Source organism: Trachypithecus francoisi, unplaced genomic scaffold (genome assembly GCF_009764315.1).
Source record: "Trachypithecus francoisi isolate TF-2019V2 unplaced genomic scaffold, Tfra_2.0 Lachesis_group19, whole genome shotgun sequence".
Taxonomy (NCBI): Eukaryota; Metazoa; Chordata; class Mammalia; order Primates; family Cercopithecidae; genus Trachypithecus; species Trachypithecus francoisi.
The window spans coordinates 39,330,707-39,348,175 of NW_022681464.1; the positions used below are offsets into that span (position 1 = coordinate 39,330,707).

At 41.3% G+C, this 17,469-nt stretch overlaps 1 protein-coding gene across 1 annotated transcript in view; it reads right to left on the minus strand.

Moving 5' to 3' along the window:
• DLGAP1 (DLG associated protein 1) overlaps nt 1-13,151 on the minus strand; it is a 971,691-nt gene extending 958,540 nt beyond the window's left edge. The window contains 1 exon segment of the mRNA XM_033178240.1: nt 13,032-13,151. The gene's annotated coding sequence lies outside the window, so the exon portion shown is untranslated.
• Nucleotides 13,152-17,469: the final 4,318 nt, after the last annotated feature.

The following is a 17,469-nucleotide window of genomic DNA, read 5'->3' on the forward strand; positions in this document are numbered from 1 at the left end:
ATGTGAGACGTATGGAAACAGTAGGAAAAAATTAAGGAAAAAGTAAGAGAAGTGACACTTCAAGAATTTCCAAATAACAACCTTCTGCGCCAGTTAGACTGTGAAGTGAAATAAAACTAGAGGAGGGTCTATCTTGCACACTACTAGAGATACATTTCTGACAGTTATAAATTCCGCAGTACAACAGTTTATTTGATTTCCAGTTCATTCTACGTTTCTTGGATGCCAACCAATTGTCAGGCACTGGGTTAGGCATCAACAGAATATACAGTCTAGTGCTAACACACCTTGGTTCAATTATCAGCTCCACCCACTGTAGGTCTGTGGTCTGAGAATATATTCTGTAAAGCATGATATCACTTTTTTTTTCCTTTTTTTTATTTGAGACAGAGTCTCACTCTGTTGCCCAGGCTGGAGTGCAGCGGCGCAATCTTGGCTCACTGCAATCTCCATTTCCTAGGTTCAAGCAATTCTTTTGCCTCAGCTTCCCAAGTAGCTGGGATTACAGGTGCATGCCACCACGCCCAGATATTTATTATTATTATTTTTTTAAGTAGAGAGAGGGTTTCACCATATTGGCCAGGCTGGTCTCGAACTCCTGACCTCATGATCTACCCGCCTCGGCCTCCCAAAGTGCTGGGATTACAGGCATGAGCCACTTTGCCCAGCCCTGATATCACTTTCTACATAGGATGGGCACGAGCGTAAAATGAGATTACTTACATAATGTGCTTAGTGCATACTAAGCACTCAAAAAAATATACTCACTATTATTTATTACTACTAGCATCATTATTAAAGAAATACAAGTTTGTAGAAAATACGCCCTCTGCTACAATTAATAACCTAATGGGAGCTCAAAATACAGAAACAGGTATCTATAATGCAACGGAGTAGATTACCTGGGGTTACACAGATGTGTAGACTACTAGATATATAGACTAGATATATTGACTACTATTAAAACAGAAAGAACAAAAGAATGAGAAAGTGGTGAAAGTAGCTTCACACCGCTTTTCAAAACCTAAAGCTAGAACATCTCTGCTGAAGGTCTGAATTTAAAAAGAAAAAAAAGCTAATGTCCTCATATACCAGGAATCTATCAGAACACGGTAATCCAATCCTCCTACTAATCCGGTTCGATTTTTGTTTATAGCTGTTATTCCTTTCTAAAACTCTAAAAGAATGCATTATGTTTATTATCTCTGTTTTCTCCCATCAGAACATAGACTCCATGGTTCCACAAGGGCACGCCTTTGTCTTTTGTTGATGTTCTTGCTCGGGGCTGAACTCAAAGCACCTAGAATAGTGCCTGACACATAGTAGTCATTCAATAAATTGGTTTTGGTTGAACAAATAAGTGAAGGAATGAATGAATGAATTGATAATGGCCATTCTCCAATAGTGAACATCTTCAGAATGTGAAATACATAGAAAAATTTGGCAAAAACTGCCAAAGTTGAAAAGAATACATTTCTGCCTGTAACTCCTAACTTACTGAAATCTGATTTATAAATAGTCTACATATCTTGGTTCTCAATGCAGAACATAAGGATAACTGAACAGAAGGACAACTGAACTATCCTTCCCTTCCTTTGTTCCAGTAGTCAAATAAAGGGAAGTTTACATAAATGTAGCTATTTAGCAATTATTACTGGCCATGAATAAGCTCTGTTTCCTCCTACATCCCCTCACCGGTTCTGTTCCTGGATCAAAGCACACCCGTGCAGTAGGAGCTGTTGATGGCCCAGCATCATCTAGCACCAACCATTGGCAGAGCCAGGGAGTTCTATTTCTGCAGCAGAAGGGATGGCATGTGTTCCTGGTTAAAATTTAGAATTCATTTTTTCATAAACAGAGGGTCCTAAACATGGTTTTCATTAGAGTAATACTATTTGGTTTGTAGAAAATGGGTCAAAAGACTCTAGAAGTCATTAAGTTAGAAGCCAGTCACTGCCATGTAGCACAATTTCCATGGGAAAATACTATTCAGTGTCCAAACATATTCAGCTTACAAATACACCTTTGGAACACAACGTATCTGTAAGTTGGTATTGCCAATATTTAAATTGTATTAAATATGTGCTTATCAGCTCCCTTTGGAGCAACTCAAGTCACTTTAGACATGTCAATATGTCTACCCAAAAGGGATCCATGAGAAAATAAAGATACGAGAAAAAGCTTTTTGTTTTTTATTCTAGGTTTTAAACCTAAACCACAAAGATGTGAAATACGTGTTACTGTAACAGATTAAGAAAACTACAAAATCCAAATAACCTGGATATAACTGCCCAGAAATCTTTCCCTTAGTTAAACCAGTGGAATGTTCCCACCTAATCAATCAAGTTATGTTCTGCACATGTGCTCAGCTACTGATCCTTTTTCTAAGGAAAGAAACTGGGTTAACTAAACACACACAATAGAGAGGCAGAAGATAAGCCCCAGATGGCAGAGAAGGTGAATGTAATTGGAAGACAGGTGCGCTCCACCTGCCGGTGTGCAGCTAACTTCCAGCCCACTGTGACCATGAGGGAGATGCTCCCCTTTAAGGATCAAGGCATGACTGCTTTTCTGTGTTCTGTCTTCATATTTTTTTCCTATATTCCACCTCACCTTAAGAAATATGTATTCTGAACAGAATAAATTAAAACTTACATTTTGAATGCTGCTATAGATGCACTGAATTGCTTCATGAGAATATCTTCTCAACAACACAATTTAATCTTCCTTGGGGAGAGAGTCATGATTTTGATTTCTTTTGTAATCTCCTAACAGCATATGGTGCCATATCAGGCAGGACTGGGCTGAGGGACTATGAGCCTCTATTCGCTATAGGAAGAGTACATAGAGCCTACATGCAATGTAATACTGAGAGCTGTATCCTGCATGAGTACAAAGACCAGGTTGCTCAGTAAATATCAGCTATTCTTAAACTTGTTCAGCAAGTTGCTGTCAATGTCATCAAATGAATGATAAAGGAACATGAAATAATAAGACAGGAATTTTTCAGCAGGAGAAGAAAATTGTATCATGACTAGACAAGTAAATTTTAAATTCTTTACTTGGTAGTACTTTGATGTAAAAGATGGTTGGCAGATTGGTTTTTGCAGAAAAAAATATACAGTATGGTTAATAGCACTTACTAATTGCTCACTATGAACCCAACTTTGAACTAGATACTTCACATAAGGTAACTCATTTAGGCCTTTCAAAAACTTTCATATGTAAGGCAAATTATTCTTATTTTTCAGATGAGAAAACTGGACTCAGTAAAATTAATTTGTCCAAAGTCGTCTAGCTAGTTAGATGAATCACGATAGTAGAATCTATTTTGTGAAGGCGGTAACACTTCCTATCTGGAACACAGAAACGACTACTAGTATCATGAATCTGTTGACTATCTTCCAACAGGTAACTCCTTAATTAGCACCTCAAATGGTATCATTTCATAAATTTGGGTTTAATATTTTCCAAGTTGCTTATGGACTATGTCCAATATCATCTCAAAAATCAATATAACCAAAATATAGCTCAATTACTACAAATTAGTTTCCTATTCCAAACACTTAGATGTTCCAGTAATGTCACTATTCCCAATATCTTTACACTCCAAATCTCTATTCACCCTATTCCCTCTCTAATAACTAATTACCATTCATCAAGAAAGCATCTGCTACCCCTTGAAAAGTCACTCTGCTAGCTACTAGGCTCAGGCCTATGAGACATGCAAAAAACATGAGCTAATTCACAACTTAAAGGAGCTTAAAGTATCAGAATATTCACATAAAATGTTAAAAATGTCAATATTATAATGAAGTAAGTAATCCAGATAAATGCAACTGGAATTCAGAGAAGAGTTTACCCTCAGCTGAGTAGTCATAAAATGTGTGCTGTGAGAGGTGAGATTTGGCTGGGCCTTGAAGGCTACAAAGGGCTTTAAAACAATTATTTTAAAAGAAATCCTTGCTCCTGGTAAAACAATCAACTAGATAGAAGGACAGAAAGGGAAAGAAAACCCCTGAGGCTCCTTGTCCTAGTCTCTGGGAGCATCCACTGTTAACAATTCATCAAGTAGACGGAACTTGAGTACATGAAAATAAAGAGGAAAAATGGCTGGAATAGCACAGCCCTGACAAACGGGAGTGGTCATGGTGGAGGCTGATGCAAGAGATCATTAGGAAATGAGGCTAAGCAATGATAAGAGCCAATTGTGCCTTCATACACTTGTCCCACTGACACATCTGAAGGCCAACCAAGTTCTAGGTATACTCGGACCTGGAGTAGGCAGGGGAATACTAGCAAATGGGACTGTTCCTCTTATGGGGGGTTCCAGGACAGAGTTTGAGGAGTTTCACGGTGACTTGAAGAGCATTTTAGAAAAGTACATTTTGACATGAGTTTAATCAGATTCTAGAAGTCCCATGAAGAGGCTGCTATGTATTCCAGGTATAAAACGATGAAGTCCTTAAGCCAAGCAGCCGCAGCAACAGAACTCATACAGTACAACCACCTTGCACTCTACTGTAATGAATAAGAAATTAAGACTAACAGGAGATGGGTGTTTTGCCTAAATTTTGAATGCAATTGAAGGCCTGATAAAATAACTATGGATATAAAAGTCTTGAAGAACTAAATGATAATATCTTTATCATTTCAGAATTAGAAATGTTTCTCAAACACCTTATTGGTACCACAAAGATAATTTAAAAACAACTATTTTAAAATTTAAACACAATCTTTTCACCCAGAGACATCATAAAAATGAGAAGACAAGCCACCAACTGGGTGAAGATAACTGAAACACATACTACAGAACAAAAGTCTGGTATCCAGAATATATAAATAGCTCTTACAAATCAATGAGTTTAACAAAAAGAAGTAGGAGAGTGGGGAACATGTATGAATAAGGAATCCACAGCAACTAGATTATTAATAAAGAGAGGGAATAAATCATCAATATTACCGGGAGACATGGAACAACAAATTAAAACTAAAATGAGATATCATTTCATATCCATAAGACTGGCCAAAAATAAAATGTATCACCAAGTGTTGACAAGGATATAAAACAAAAGGTGTTCTTATAGATTGCTGTTGGGATCATAAATAGGTACAACCATTTTTGGTAATCTGCATTATCTGCTAGATGTGAAGATACAAATATTACCCTACTGCAACCTCCCTCCTTAGGAGACACCCTAATCAGAGTCCCCTTCGTTAGCACAAGGAGATGTACACATGAATGTTCACAGCAGCCTTATTTGGAAACATCTTAAATGTCCAAAAACAAAGATTGATACCTTCATCATTATACAGTTCTACAAGGGAATACCATGTGTCAGTAAAAATGGATAAATCGGATCTACATGTCAACAAAATACTGAACAATTACAGTAAGGTAAAGAAGACTACAAAGACTATTGTTACTACTTATAAAGAGTCTAAAAACAGCAAAACAAGACTAGATTGCTCAGGTACACATACATACATAGCAAAGAATAAGAAAGTGCATGCGTGAGAGTAACAGACACAAAGCTCAGTGGGCAAAGTCCCTCTGAGGGAAGACAGGAAGAGTACACTGAAGTCTCAACAGTGTGTGCAATGATTTATTTCACCGTCTGGGTGGTGGACACAAAGGAGTTTATAATATTATTTGTTTGGTGTCACTAAAATATTTCACAGGAATTTTTAATGAATAATAAAGAAAAAGAACGTGTGACACCATTACAGAGTAAACGAGAAAGGAAAGAGTCAAACATTGCTTGAAAATTTTTCAAAATACTTATTCCCATTTTCTACTTCCCTGGACTTGATTCCCAATGTAAGCCTCACTAAAACAGCCTCTTCATGCTTCTGTCTGTCCCAGCCTGGTGTTAGACTCATCTCTCCTATCAGTCCAAGAGGCCACTTCTTCCTGTCACTGCCTATTCAGAATCTGTCAGTGGTTCCTATCATATCTAAACATTCTTGTATAGCCATTAATGACCCTCTCAATCAAATTCATCTGCAGGTCTAATTAAAGTGGAGGAACTGGAGGAGAGAACCATTTTCTGGACCAGGAACATGCCAAGTTCATTTGCACCTCCATGTCTGTGCAAATGTTTTCTCTATCTGAAAGCCGGTCCTTCCTCCTATGTAAGTCTTACCAATCCATGAAGATCTAGCTTCAGATCTTCCCTTTCGGAAGCATTCCACAATGATCTCATTCTCTGTTGAGCCCCTATTCCTACAGAAAAGCCCAAAATAAGTACATTTGAGCACCAGTTTCATTCTGTAACCCACTATTACTAATTATTTCCTACATTTTAATCTTATTCTTTTTATTACATTTCAACTTGCCCAAGGAGTTGAACTAGGTCTTGGATTTCTATATTCTCCACAGTAATGAGTACCCAGGAGATGTTACAAATATTTTTTGTTTGCCCATACTTGGAAAGGCTGGATATGTACATACCAAAATACCTGACACCTATCATCAAGATCCCTTAGGATTCATATCATCAAAGCAGTGTTTTAAATTATCTGTAAAACACATGCTAATCTAGAGAAATTATTGTGCACCATAGTTTATAAAAACATGGTTCATGCTGACGTTCCATCTCACCATTCCTCACAGGCCATTCAAAGCTGAACAGTAGATGTGGTATCTATAGCAGGGTGCCACATGGAAGGTTAGCGTATCCCCAAGGCTGGCCCACCTCACTACACCATTCGAGTAGTTCAGAAGCAGATAGTAGAACAGAATACACTACATGTCTGGCCAGAAACAAAACTAGTATAAAAAATTCATGAAAATACCTAGAAGGCTGTGATTCCACATCAGTAAAGATGTTAGATTCCAGTCTCCCCTGTGAGAGCCACTCCACATCTACGAACCTACATAGAGATCAGCCTCAAGCAAGAAAGTCAGTTGTAGCTGCTTCTCTGCTTCCCAGGACACTTCCCCCTCATCCCTGTGATCTGATTTCTTCTTTGAGTGCTCGGTGAACTTTTGCTTTCTTCCACTTACAAACCATATAGGGGCCACTGTCTCTGGCCTCCCTTGAGCTTCTGATCTCCTAGAGGGAGACAGGCATATACACAGCAAATGGAAAATGAAACTAAGTTATCAATATGTATCAGACTCAGTGGAGGCACGGAAAGCAGTACTCAATGTAAGAGGTGAGGGTTAGGAAAGAAGTTTATGCTAGGCCTTAAAGGGTTGGAATAAAGTAAGGCAATTAATCTACTAATATGTTAATTTTGAATAAGAAGGAGGAGGAAGAGGGAACAGGAGTTTATTTTTTGTTTCCTTCTTTTTTGAAATCCTTATTTTATGTCAAAACCTTACCTCTGCTTGCCAGCAGACTGCATGTTGCCTAGTTGGGAAATGTAGCACTGCGTAGCCCATCACATTATGTTCAGGCTGGGATCAGCCCAGTGTTTACCAGGTATTAACAGAGTAAACTTAGGACCAAAGAACACAGCATCTGACATTGCAAAGGAGTGCCATGCAAAAGCTATGTGACACCATCCTCAGAGTTATGGCCCTTACGCACTAAGAATACAGATGTGCATTCACTTGTTCATTCATTCACTCAACCAATGTTTACCCACCATTTATTAAGTGCCAGGTGCTGTGCTAGGCATCAGTGATATTTGGTGAACACTCTATATTTAGTTCTGGATCTCATGGAATGCACAGTTCAGTCGGGAAAGCAATCTGACACTCACAAGTCAACACATCATTATTGACCGTAAAAGGACCATGAAAAAGGAATAAAGTGCTATAACAGCATTCACCTGGAGAGCTTCCCTAATTACATGACTTTTCAGCTGACGTCTAGGAAAGAGGGAACAATGAAAGAAACAGCATTCCAAGAAGAGGGGGAAAGATTTCTTAGCCTGCTCCACTGAAGCTCTAGTATCAAATGAGTCTTATCTGAACTTCCTAGGGAGGATTCACAGGAAAGACTTCCAAATGCACTAGCACTTAAAGATTCCCCTGCGGACCCTCCCAAACTCTAAATGGAAAGCGCATCCTCATTTGAAAGGATGAAAAGGTGACTTTGCCTTCTGGGTTAATGCCTACACGAAAATAGCTTGGAAGGGAGTGAATGTGCCTTGTCTTTTTGCTAGTATAGTATGATGAATCATATCAAAGAAGAGTTGTTTGCAAAGTCTGAGACAAGATCAAAATGCCATTTTCCTCTGAAACTGCAGCATGTGTTTTGTAAAGAAATCTTAGTGATATCTAGCAAGGAAATTTGCAGTCCAGAAATAGACTTCACACTGGTTTCTACTGAAATTGAAACCAAGAAAGAAGGGGTATCCAGGGAAAGGATATAATCATGAGGTTAGAATGAGGGTTAGTGCCAGTCTCCTATCACGTACTCATAAATGCTCTCCAGTAGTAGAATTAAAACAGCAAGTTACTCTCGCAGATGTTTTCAAATTAGCTAAAACCGTGTCACCAGAGTAAAGCAGCAAAGCTGGAAATGTGCCCAGAGAGACCTTCCCACAAGCTGCCTGAGGGAGCCATTTATATGTATCTGAGCCCTCCTAGTGCAGAGATTCAGATGCAAGGCTAGGGAGATAAGCAAGTCACAGCACAATGTCTCCTCATCCAAATGCTTATCCATGGCTCCAGCAAGACCACCACTCTGCTGAATACTAAGAAAACCTGGCAAGATTAAGCAGTTCCAAATCACACACTTTGTGGTTTGCTGTTGTGTTGTTGCTTACAAATCTGACAAGAAAACACTGAGAGAAGATACAGAAATTGTCAATGGCCACAGATGAGCAAACCATGATAAGTTAATATGAAAATGAAGAGTTTGGTTTCTGCCAAATCCTAGGGAGAGGGAGGAAGGTGGTTTACATCTTCATAAAATATTCAGAACACTGATATCTAGTTCACAATTAGACATCCAATGGGACAATCACATCCCAGCTATGCTGGTTGTCTATCGAAGAAAAAGTTCAAGGATCTGAGTCAAAAATCTGTGGCTATAGATCCACAGGGCTTCCTCTTGCATGAGCTGGTTTTCCTAAGTGGGATGTTACTTGTTAGTCAGTAATCATTAACCCCTACAGGAGGGAGAAAATAATAAAGCAACCAGGAAAAATCTTAAGTCAATAATGGATGAAGATAACCCTGTTTATCACTTATACAACAGCTGTCTAGTAAACCCTACCGTTTACTAGACAGAAGGATGGGAAACGGGTTGGGTCAACACATCTCCTATGCAATACCAACCTCTGTACAATCAGACTAAAGAACAGAAGACCTCAAAGGGATGTCATTCACCTTTTTAACTGCCTTATAGTCACACCCCATTTTTTCTCGTTCTCAATGACATGTTTTGCTCTGTAGGTGTGTGCTTTGCAGGGTTACAGGGAAAGGTGTAGCAAATATACAGTATACAGTATCATATAAGCTAAATAGATATATCTTAGAAGCAAAAGAACTGGTACCTGGTATCTCATGCAATCGGTTATCTGTGGGTGTCTAATAGATTAAAATGAATGTCAGAAGACTATTTCTAACTCCTCCTCTGTGGTAATGCAATGTTTTAGATCTTCCTAGGAACAACATCTTTGGCAGTTCCTGATAGACAACACAACTAGAGAAAGTCACCTTCATTGGGCAGTAACAAGAATCAAGCTACAAATTCTCATGATTAAAATTTTAAAAAAAGAAAAAACATCTTTTGAGGGACACTGTAGGTATTACTCTCTGAAAATAGAGAACTAGTAGCACTTAGGATCTTAGGAAATAAAACAGCTCAAGACATGGGATGTTTTTGAAACATTCAAGTGTTTGTTTCAACAGCAACATAAAGATTTTTCTACAATGCTAGTAAAGCATCTTTTTGTGATAGTTGTTCTTTAAAATAAAAAAAGTGTACAAAAAGACCAGCACACCACAGACATAGGCATAGATTATAAATATGAGAAGTGAGGATTGGGGAAACGTGTTTAGGTTTTTCAAGAGTGTTTTTAGTCTTATTTCAATGGTGTTCCTGTAGCAGGGGAAATACCATTACCGATGGAAAAAGAGAAAAGGAACAAAAGAACCTACAATTGTATCGTTTTCTTAATTTAAGAAAAGAGAAGTGTGATTTCTATAGAGATGAAATCTACATAAAAGTAGATTTTAATTGGATGTTTCCTAAGAGGAAAACAATTCCCTCTCCTCTGATAAACAGTGGAACAATTTGTGAGAATGATCATGAAGGTAACATGAATTTGAGTTGATTACAGAAATTTCACTATAGAAATACACATTAGATACCATTTTACTATTATTTCTGAATTTGAAATATTATAAGATCAAAATCAAAACACTGAATTCTTTGTTCCTAAAAGAGTTGATATTCAAATAATATGGTATTCATCTCAATTAAGCTGTAAACTATTACTTTGGTGCATATTAGTGAATATTGCTCATATTCACTAAAATGAGTACACTGTAAAACAAGTTCCTCTCCTCCAAGTTTTAATTTTATATTTAAAAAAATCAATCTAAATGGCTATATGGAACAAAGGCACACATATTTAATAGAGTTAACTCAAAGTGCATGCAGTTTCTATTCCCAAATTGGGTTGAATAGGACACTTAAGCTTAGAAGGATTTAAAAAGTAGAACACTACAATTAGTTTTAGGCAATTTCTCTATATGGGCTACACAATATTTTGGAAGGAAGGTCTTGTCTCCATTTGCTTTCACTAATCACTAATACCCTTTTATTGAGTTTTTAGTCCTGGCAGAACAACGTTTACGTTGATGGAGAAATTAAAGATGCTAAACCATGAAAATTCCCTCCTAGGGAAATCTCATATACTCATTATTTCCTCAAAGCACAATTGCTTGTGTGATATTTAAGAAGCTTTGTCAGAAATTTATTTTGACATATTTAAAAGAATGTTAACCCGTTCATTTTGTCCATATTTGTTGCCTGTAATGTTTGAGATAAACTATTATATTTGCAAACTAATCTTAGAATGAAATACAGAGAGAAATAGATAGCTATAAAGTAAAAAATATCTTTGTATGCAATTACATTCTTCTTTACTCCCACAAGGTAACTAACATTTTCTCTTAAGTACATTAATTTTTTTTAAATTCACAGAATTTTAGATCTGGAACTAGGGATATTTCAAGGGACTAATCACTGAAACAACTTTAAATTTAAGTACTAAATCCAAAGGAAATTAAGAACAGGGCTATTGACACCTGATTTCTATGAACTTTCTTGTTTCATGCCAGAGTATGAATTTTCTGAACCAAGGGTAGCTTTTATAACTTAAATTTTTTAAAATCATGCATTTTGCATAGACATATTCATTATTTCTTTATAGGCTTGAGTTTCCTTTTAAACATTTGAAGAAGACTTTATTCTTCTGGCATGAGATAAATTAGGATACTTGTAAAATTCCTTGCCTCCATGTCATTTCCATTCAAGTTTTATTCAAGGAATAAAAAGTATTGCTTTATATGCAAAGTGACCTAGGCCAATAGAAGGTCGCTTCCTGAACTGAAATTGCGCTATAAATAACAGCCAAAAGGCTGTTCCTTTTAGAACAGCTCTTTCAGGGTAAAAAACAATTTGCAGGATGTTTGCCTCAGGTCCTAAAATCGCTTTCCTAGTTCTAAGCATTTCTCATCTCAGTGTCTACATCTTAGACTGATCTATCCTCACCTTCTACGAAGCCATTCACGAAGACCATAAAAGCTAAAGATCTGTCTTTAATTGGTACTTTTATTCTATGTCTTTCCTCGTAATTCCCTAACTTCACGTGTTATGGAAGGAGGCAGGGAGCATTCACCTCCCACGACCGGGAGTCAGTCTCACTGTGTCAGGAGTAAGGAGTGAAGAGTCTCGCCTGGAGCCACAAAAGACGTAACATCTCCCACCCCGCGTCCCACTCCTTGCCGCCTGGCTACCTTCAACCCCTTCCCCTCCGCACATCCTCCCCTTCTCTAGCAGAAAATTCCGCAGCGCTACGGTCGGGCTGGAGGCAAGCCCTGCAACCGGGGGCGAGCGCGGCACTCGGACACAGGCACTCAGTGTCTCCGGCGCCGGCAGCCGAGCCGGGCCACCCCTTCCCACGGCCTCCCGGTGCCACCCAGCGAGGCGGGGACAGCGCGCCTTCCGCAAAGAGCGCAGCAGCACAAGTCCTGAATGCAGGGTCTTCATCGCGGCTGGCCCTCCGAAGGTGCCTCTCGCAGCTGCAGCCGCCCCTCAATGAAAGTGCAATTTGTTATCTCGCCCAGCCTCGAGGAGAGGTCCCTGTTTGGCCTTGGTTCCAACCCGGTGCATTCAATTCGCTGAATGTAGGGTCTCCCCGCCTGCCCCGCGATTCTCCGGGAATTGGCCTTGGCCGCGGGCAGGGGGCGACTCTCCAGTGACCTCCTCCTTGGACCCCATTTCTCTCTTTCCCTCTCTCCCTCTCTCTGCCTGTCTCTCTTTGTGTCTCTGTTTCTTTGGCTTTCTCTTACAAACGCACGGGGGAGTTGGTCCTTTTCCACAATGCCAAAATGTCACCCAAAAAGCAAGTGCAACAACTTGCTTTGCAAACCACCCAGGAGCCTGCCGAGAAATCCCCTGCGGGGAGCAGCCCCCTCCTCCCCTGCAAGGTGAATCCGGGGTGGGGTGAGGGTGTGAATTTGACCGGTGGACATGACGGGGACAGGGGACCGGTGTTCTCCTCCCCTCCCCCTTCCGGGACCCTGTCGCAATTATAAATCCTTCCCCTGCCTGGGTCCCCGTGGGGAGCCGCGAGGACCGCACGGCCGGAGAGGACGCGCTCGCCCCCGAGATCCCGGGTTACCCGGAAGGCCCGAGAGTGCACCCCGGGCGGCTGGAAGGGTAGGGAGCGCGGACTCTCGAGCCGGCGGCCCGGGGAGCCCAGCCTGCAGCCCCTCCGCGGGCGAGGGAAGCGGCGACCACGCGGCAGGCAGCAGCCAGGAGCCACCCAGCGCGCCGCGACCGCCGCCGCCGCCGCCGCCGCGCACGCCTCAGCCCCGCGGCGCAGCCCGGCGTTACCTGGCCACGTCCCGCAGTCCGGTCCTCGCTGGCTGCGTCCGTCCGTTGGTCCCACGAGCCTCGGAGCAAGGACGAGAGAGATGTCCCCGCGACTGGGACTGGCTCTCAGCGAGGTGACGGAAAGAACTCGAGACAGGAGCCGAGGCGGCGGCAGCCGCTCGCGCCGCCGGTGCTGCCGATTCCCCGAGGCGGAAGGTGTCCGCGAGGCCGTGTCCTCGAGATTGCGGCGCCCGAAGCGCAGCGCTCGCCTCTGGAGCGGAGGCTGAGCGCCGGGACGCGGCGGGCTGGGGCGGCAGGGCTGGGCTGGTCACCCGCCCCTGGGTGCATGTTAATACGGTGGGGAGGAGGAGTCCCGCGCTTCCTCCGCCCAACCACCGGAGCCGGCGGGCGGGCGGCGGCCGCGGCCCGGAGCCAGCCGCTCACACCCGCCCAAGCTACTACGGCGCGGCGCGACCGCCGGCTCCGGCCCCAGCCCAGGCACCTGCGCCCAGGCCGCGAGGAGGCGCCGGCACCTCCCGGAACGCCCCGCGGGCCTGCGCGTGCTGCGCGCTCAGTGTCCGGGTGGGAAGTGCGCTCACCCCGGACCGAGGGGAAAGCCCAGCATTCCCGGGGTGGAACAGAGAGGCGGCCACCCGCGAGTGGGCGTGACCCATTGGTTCCTTTGCGCAGCATCGTTGGAGAATTAAGCTTTCCCCTCCTCTCTTGCCAGCCGTTGTTCCTAATCTTGTCTTTTTAAGGGAGGAAAGTAGAACTCATGACACTTTGTATCACACGAAATCAAGTTGGCGGGCAGAAGGTTTGCTGGCCTCTGGCGTCCCTCCTCAGGGTCCCTAGGAGAATTTTTGAAGAAGTAATCGTTAGCAAGGAGATAGGGGCAATAGAAAGTCTCAGACTCGCAGGGACCCATGTTCGTACCCAGCGCCGCTACTTTCAAACTTATCCCTCAGAACTGTTTCCTCACCTCCACACCAACTTTCCCGGGTTGGATGACACAATATATATCCCACCAGTTCATCCTGGTACTGGCCAAGAGGTAATTCAAAAAGCGAAACGAATCTCATCTGCTGACCTGTGCCCTCGGTGAACTCCCCAAGATCCACCCCAAGTACACTTGGAAGCCAGGCCCTTCCATACAGGCTGAGCGTCACGCTTCCACAAACTGAAAACGGACAATCCATTTGGTTTCAAAGTCAGAATAGGGATGGTGGCGTGAGTGGGTGAATTACGATGTGGGTCAAGGAGAGAAAAAAGTAAATCAGTTAAGTATTTATTGAGCTCCTGCGCTGCCCACTTAATTGCGAACGTTACAATAGTTAAAATAATCGTGGTTAATCACTGTCTTATTTCCTTTTATTCAAAAAAGAAATGGCATCTTCATGGAGAATGCCCTTTGTTCTACAGCTCCCTGAGGGAACATTATGACAAAAAGTATATAATCTTTATGTAATTTTATCCAGAAGTTAGAGCATAAGATTTAGCATCTGTTTTGTGTGATGTCTAATTATAAATATTAATAGAATATCCTTTTAAAGACAACACTCCTAAAAATGCAAGGAAGTGAAAAACAGTTTTCATAAAAATATGACTCAGATAAATAACCTCTTTCCTGCAATTTCACTGAGTGATTTTCCATTAAAGAAAATAACAATTAACTGAAACCACTAAATGGAGGTAAGTTCTCAGCATTGTAATACCATGAGCACCAACGCTTTAACAACGATCTAAAAGATATTCTCAGACAATTCAAGAATTACTATAGGGGCCTGGCTCGGTGACTCATACCTCTAACCCCAGCACTTTGGGAGGCCGAGGCACGTGGATCACTTGAGGTCAGGAGTTCAAGACCAGCCTGGACAACATGGTGAAAACCTGTCTCCACTAAAAATTCAAAAATTAGCTGGGTTGGTGGTGGACACCTGTAATCCCAGCTACTCCGGAGGCTGAGACAGGAGAATCACTTGAACCTGGGAGGTGGAGATTGCAGTGAGCCGAGATCACACCACTGCACTCCAGCCTGGGTGACAGAGCGAGACTCTTCCTCAAAAAAAAAGAAAAAAAAAAAGAATTATAGGGACACTTCAAATCGGATTCCCTGAAAAGGCAAAATACTGATATGTGATAATAGCCTTCATAATTTGGAAAATTTGCCTTTCCAGATCTGTAAATATGTTTAATTAATAGATTTTCTTTTCTAATTTTTAAATTGATAAATCATAGTTGCACATATTTTGCAGGTATATGCAATAATTTGATACATATATACAATACATAATGATCAAATCAGGGTAATTGGGATATCCCTCACCTCAAACATTTATCTTTTCTTCATGTTGGCAAGAATTCTTCTAGCTATTTTGAAATATACAATAAATTAAACTATATAGTTTCCCTACTGTACTATGGAATACTAGAGCTTATTCCTGGTGTCTATCCACCTTTAACCCATAGATTTTTCCAATGACATCGCATAAATAAGGGCAGTATAATTGTCAAGCCCTAACTCAAATCAGATGAATTCAGTGAATAAAATTACTTCAAGTGGAAAATCAATTTTATTACAAAATTGTTATGGTAGATTTAACCCAGCAACAATAATATCGACGTAACACTACTATTGTTAGGGTTTTCTGACTGTAGGTAACAGAAACCAAATTTGGCTAACTTAAGTGAAAATAATTTATTAGAAAAATATTGAAAGCTTCCAGAATTAAAGACAGGACTGGAAAGCAGTCTTGGAAACAGGCAGGATTTGAGGCAATACCGATGGGTTAGGAAGCAGGAAAGACAGCAGTTTGGTTTGGTGCTGCACAGTCAACTTGAGCAAATGCCAGATTTTTCTCACCTTCCATTACTGAATCAAGATTCAAAATTGCAGGGCTGAGTATTTATTTGCTTGGCCAAACTTCATAGAGGCACTGACTCCCTGGCTATTTATACAGGACAAAAAGAAGAAACATTTGGTTTCTTGACTTTTAGGATGGAGGGTGGGCACCTGGATTTATGACACTTCTATAAGAATACATAATTGAAGACAGGTGATTCCTCAAAATAAATCAGGGAGTGATGAATAAGGAGGATTTGATGTGGAGATTTTTTTTAAATGATAAATGTCTGGTACTTTGGCTAGGAAATTTATATTCTAATTCTTATAGTTACTCGAAAACAAAAGCTATTATCTGAGAAAAACTGATAGCACTTCTTTTCACTGTTGTTATTCATATGCTTGTTTTTAGTTAAGAGATTTTAAAATGTTGTTTAAATATCCTATGGCTGGTTACCTTATTTGTATTCTCATAGCACCTGTAAGCACTACTGCAAGCCAGAGCATGTCAGCTGTGCTAATTGGATCACTGAACAATGGTCATGAAAAGATGTCCGAGTTCTAATACTTGAAACCAGTGATTGGTACCTTACCTGGCAAAAGGAACTTTGCAGATATAATAAAGGATCTTGAAGTGGGAAGGTTACCCTTGGTTTCCGGGTTACCCCAGTTGGCCCAATTGTAAACATAAGGTACTTATAGGAAGCAGTCAAGAAAGTCAAAGGCAGTAGAAAAAGATGGGATGATGGAAACAGAGGTTGAAATCTGGCACTTTGAAGATGGAGGAAGGGGGTCATCAACAGAAGAATATAGATGGTCTGTGGAAACTAGAAAAAGTAAGAAAAGGAAGTCTTCCAAATGGAACACTGGTCTGCTAAAATCTTGATTTTAGCCTAGTTAAACTGGTTTTAGACTGACCTCCAGAGCTATAAGATTAAAAAATTTGTGTTGTTTTAAGCCATCAAGTCTGTAGTAATTTGTATCAGCAGCCACAGGAAACTAGTACAGACAACTTACCCAGCCCTTGAGAGCACGTTTTCAAAAGCACCCTATTGGCAGTGGGTGGCATGGTAGTCGTTACTGTAGAAGAAGCACAGAAAAGTATACCTACTTTTGGAGAAGCTAACTCAAAGCTGGTTAAGTTAGCAAACATGTTGGTGAGAACAGGAAATTGGAAACCAGGGACAGATAGGGTTCCTATCCAAGAGTTTCCGATTCTCTAGTTACATCAAAATGGTGGCATTCCTTTGAGACCACAAAATTGTCAGGTAAAATCCCATTAAAATGAAGCATAGATGGTGGTGGGGGGCAGCCCTGGAATAAGGGTTGCGGCGGTACACGGGGACCTGGCTGCAATGACTGCGGGACTGGTGAGCAACTACTAGAATTCCTGGGGAAGCAAAGTAGAATTTCCTAAGAACACAATGGATAGAGAGGAGAAAACCTGTGGTGGCTGTGAAGGCCCTGGTGCCATGTATGTCAAATTGATATCATCTTGTAGCAGGACAAGCCGCAGACAAAACTCCTCAGACACCGGATTAAAGAAGGAAGAGGTTTTTTATTCTGCCGGGAGCGTCGGCAGACTTGCTTCCTTAAGAAGTTTCTTTCCCGGGGCCG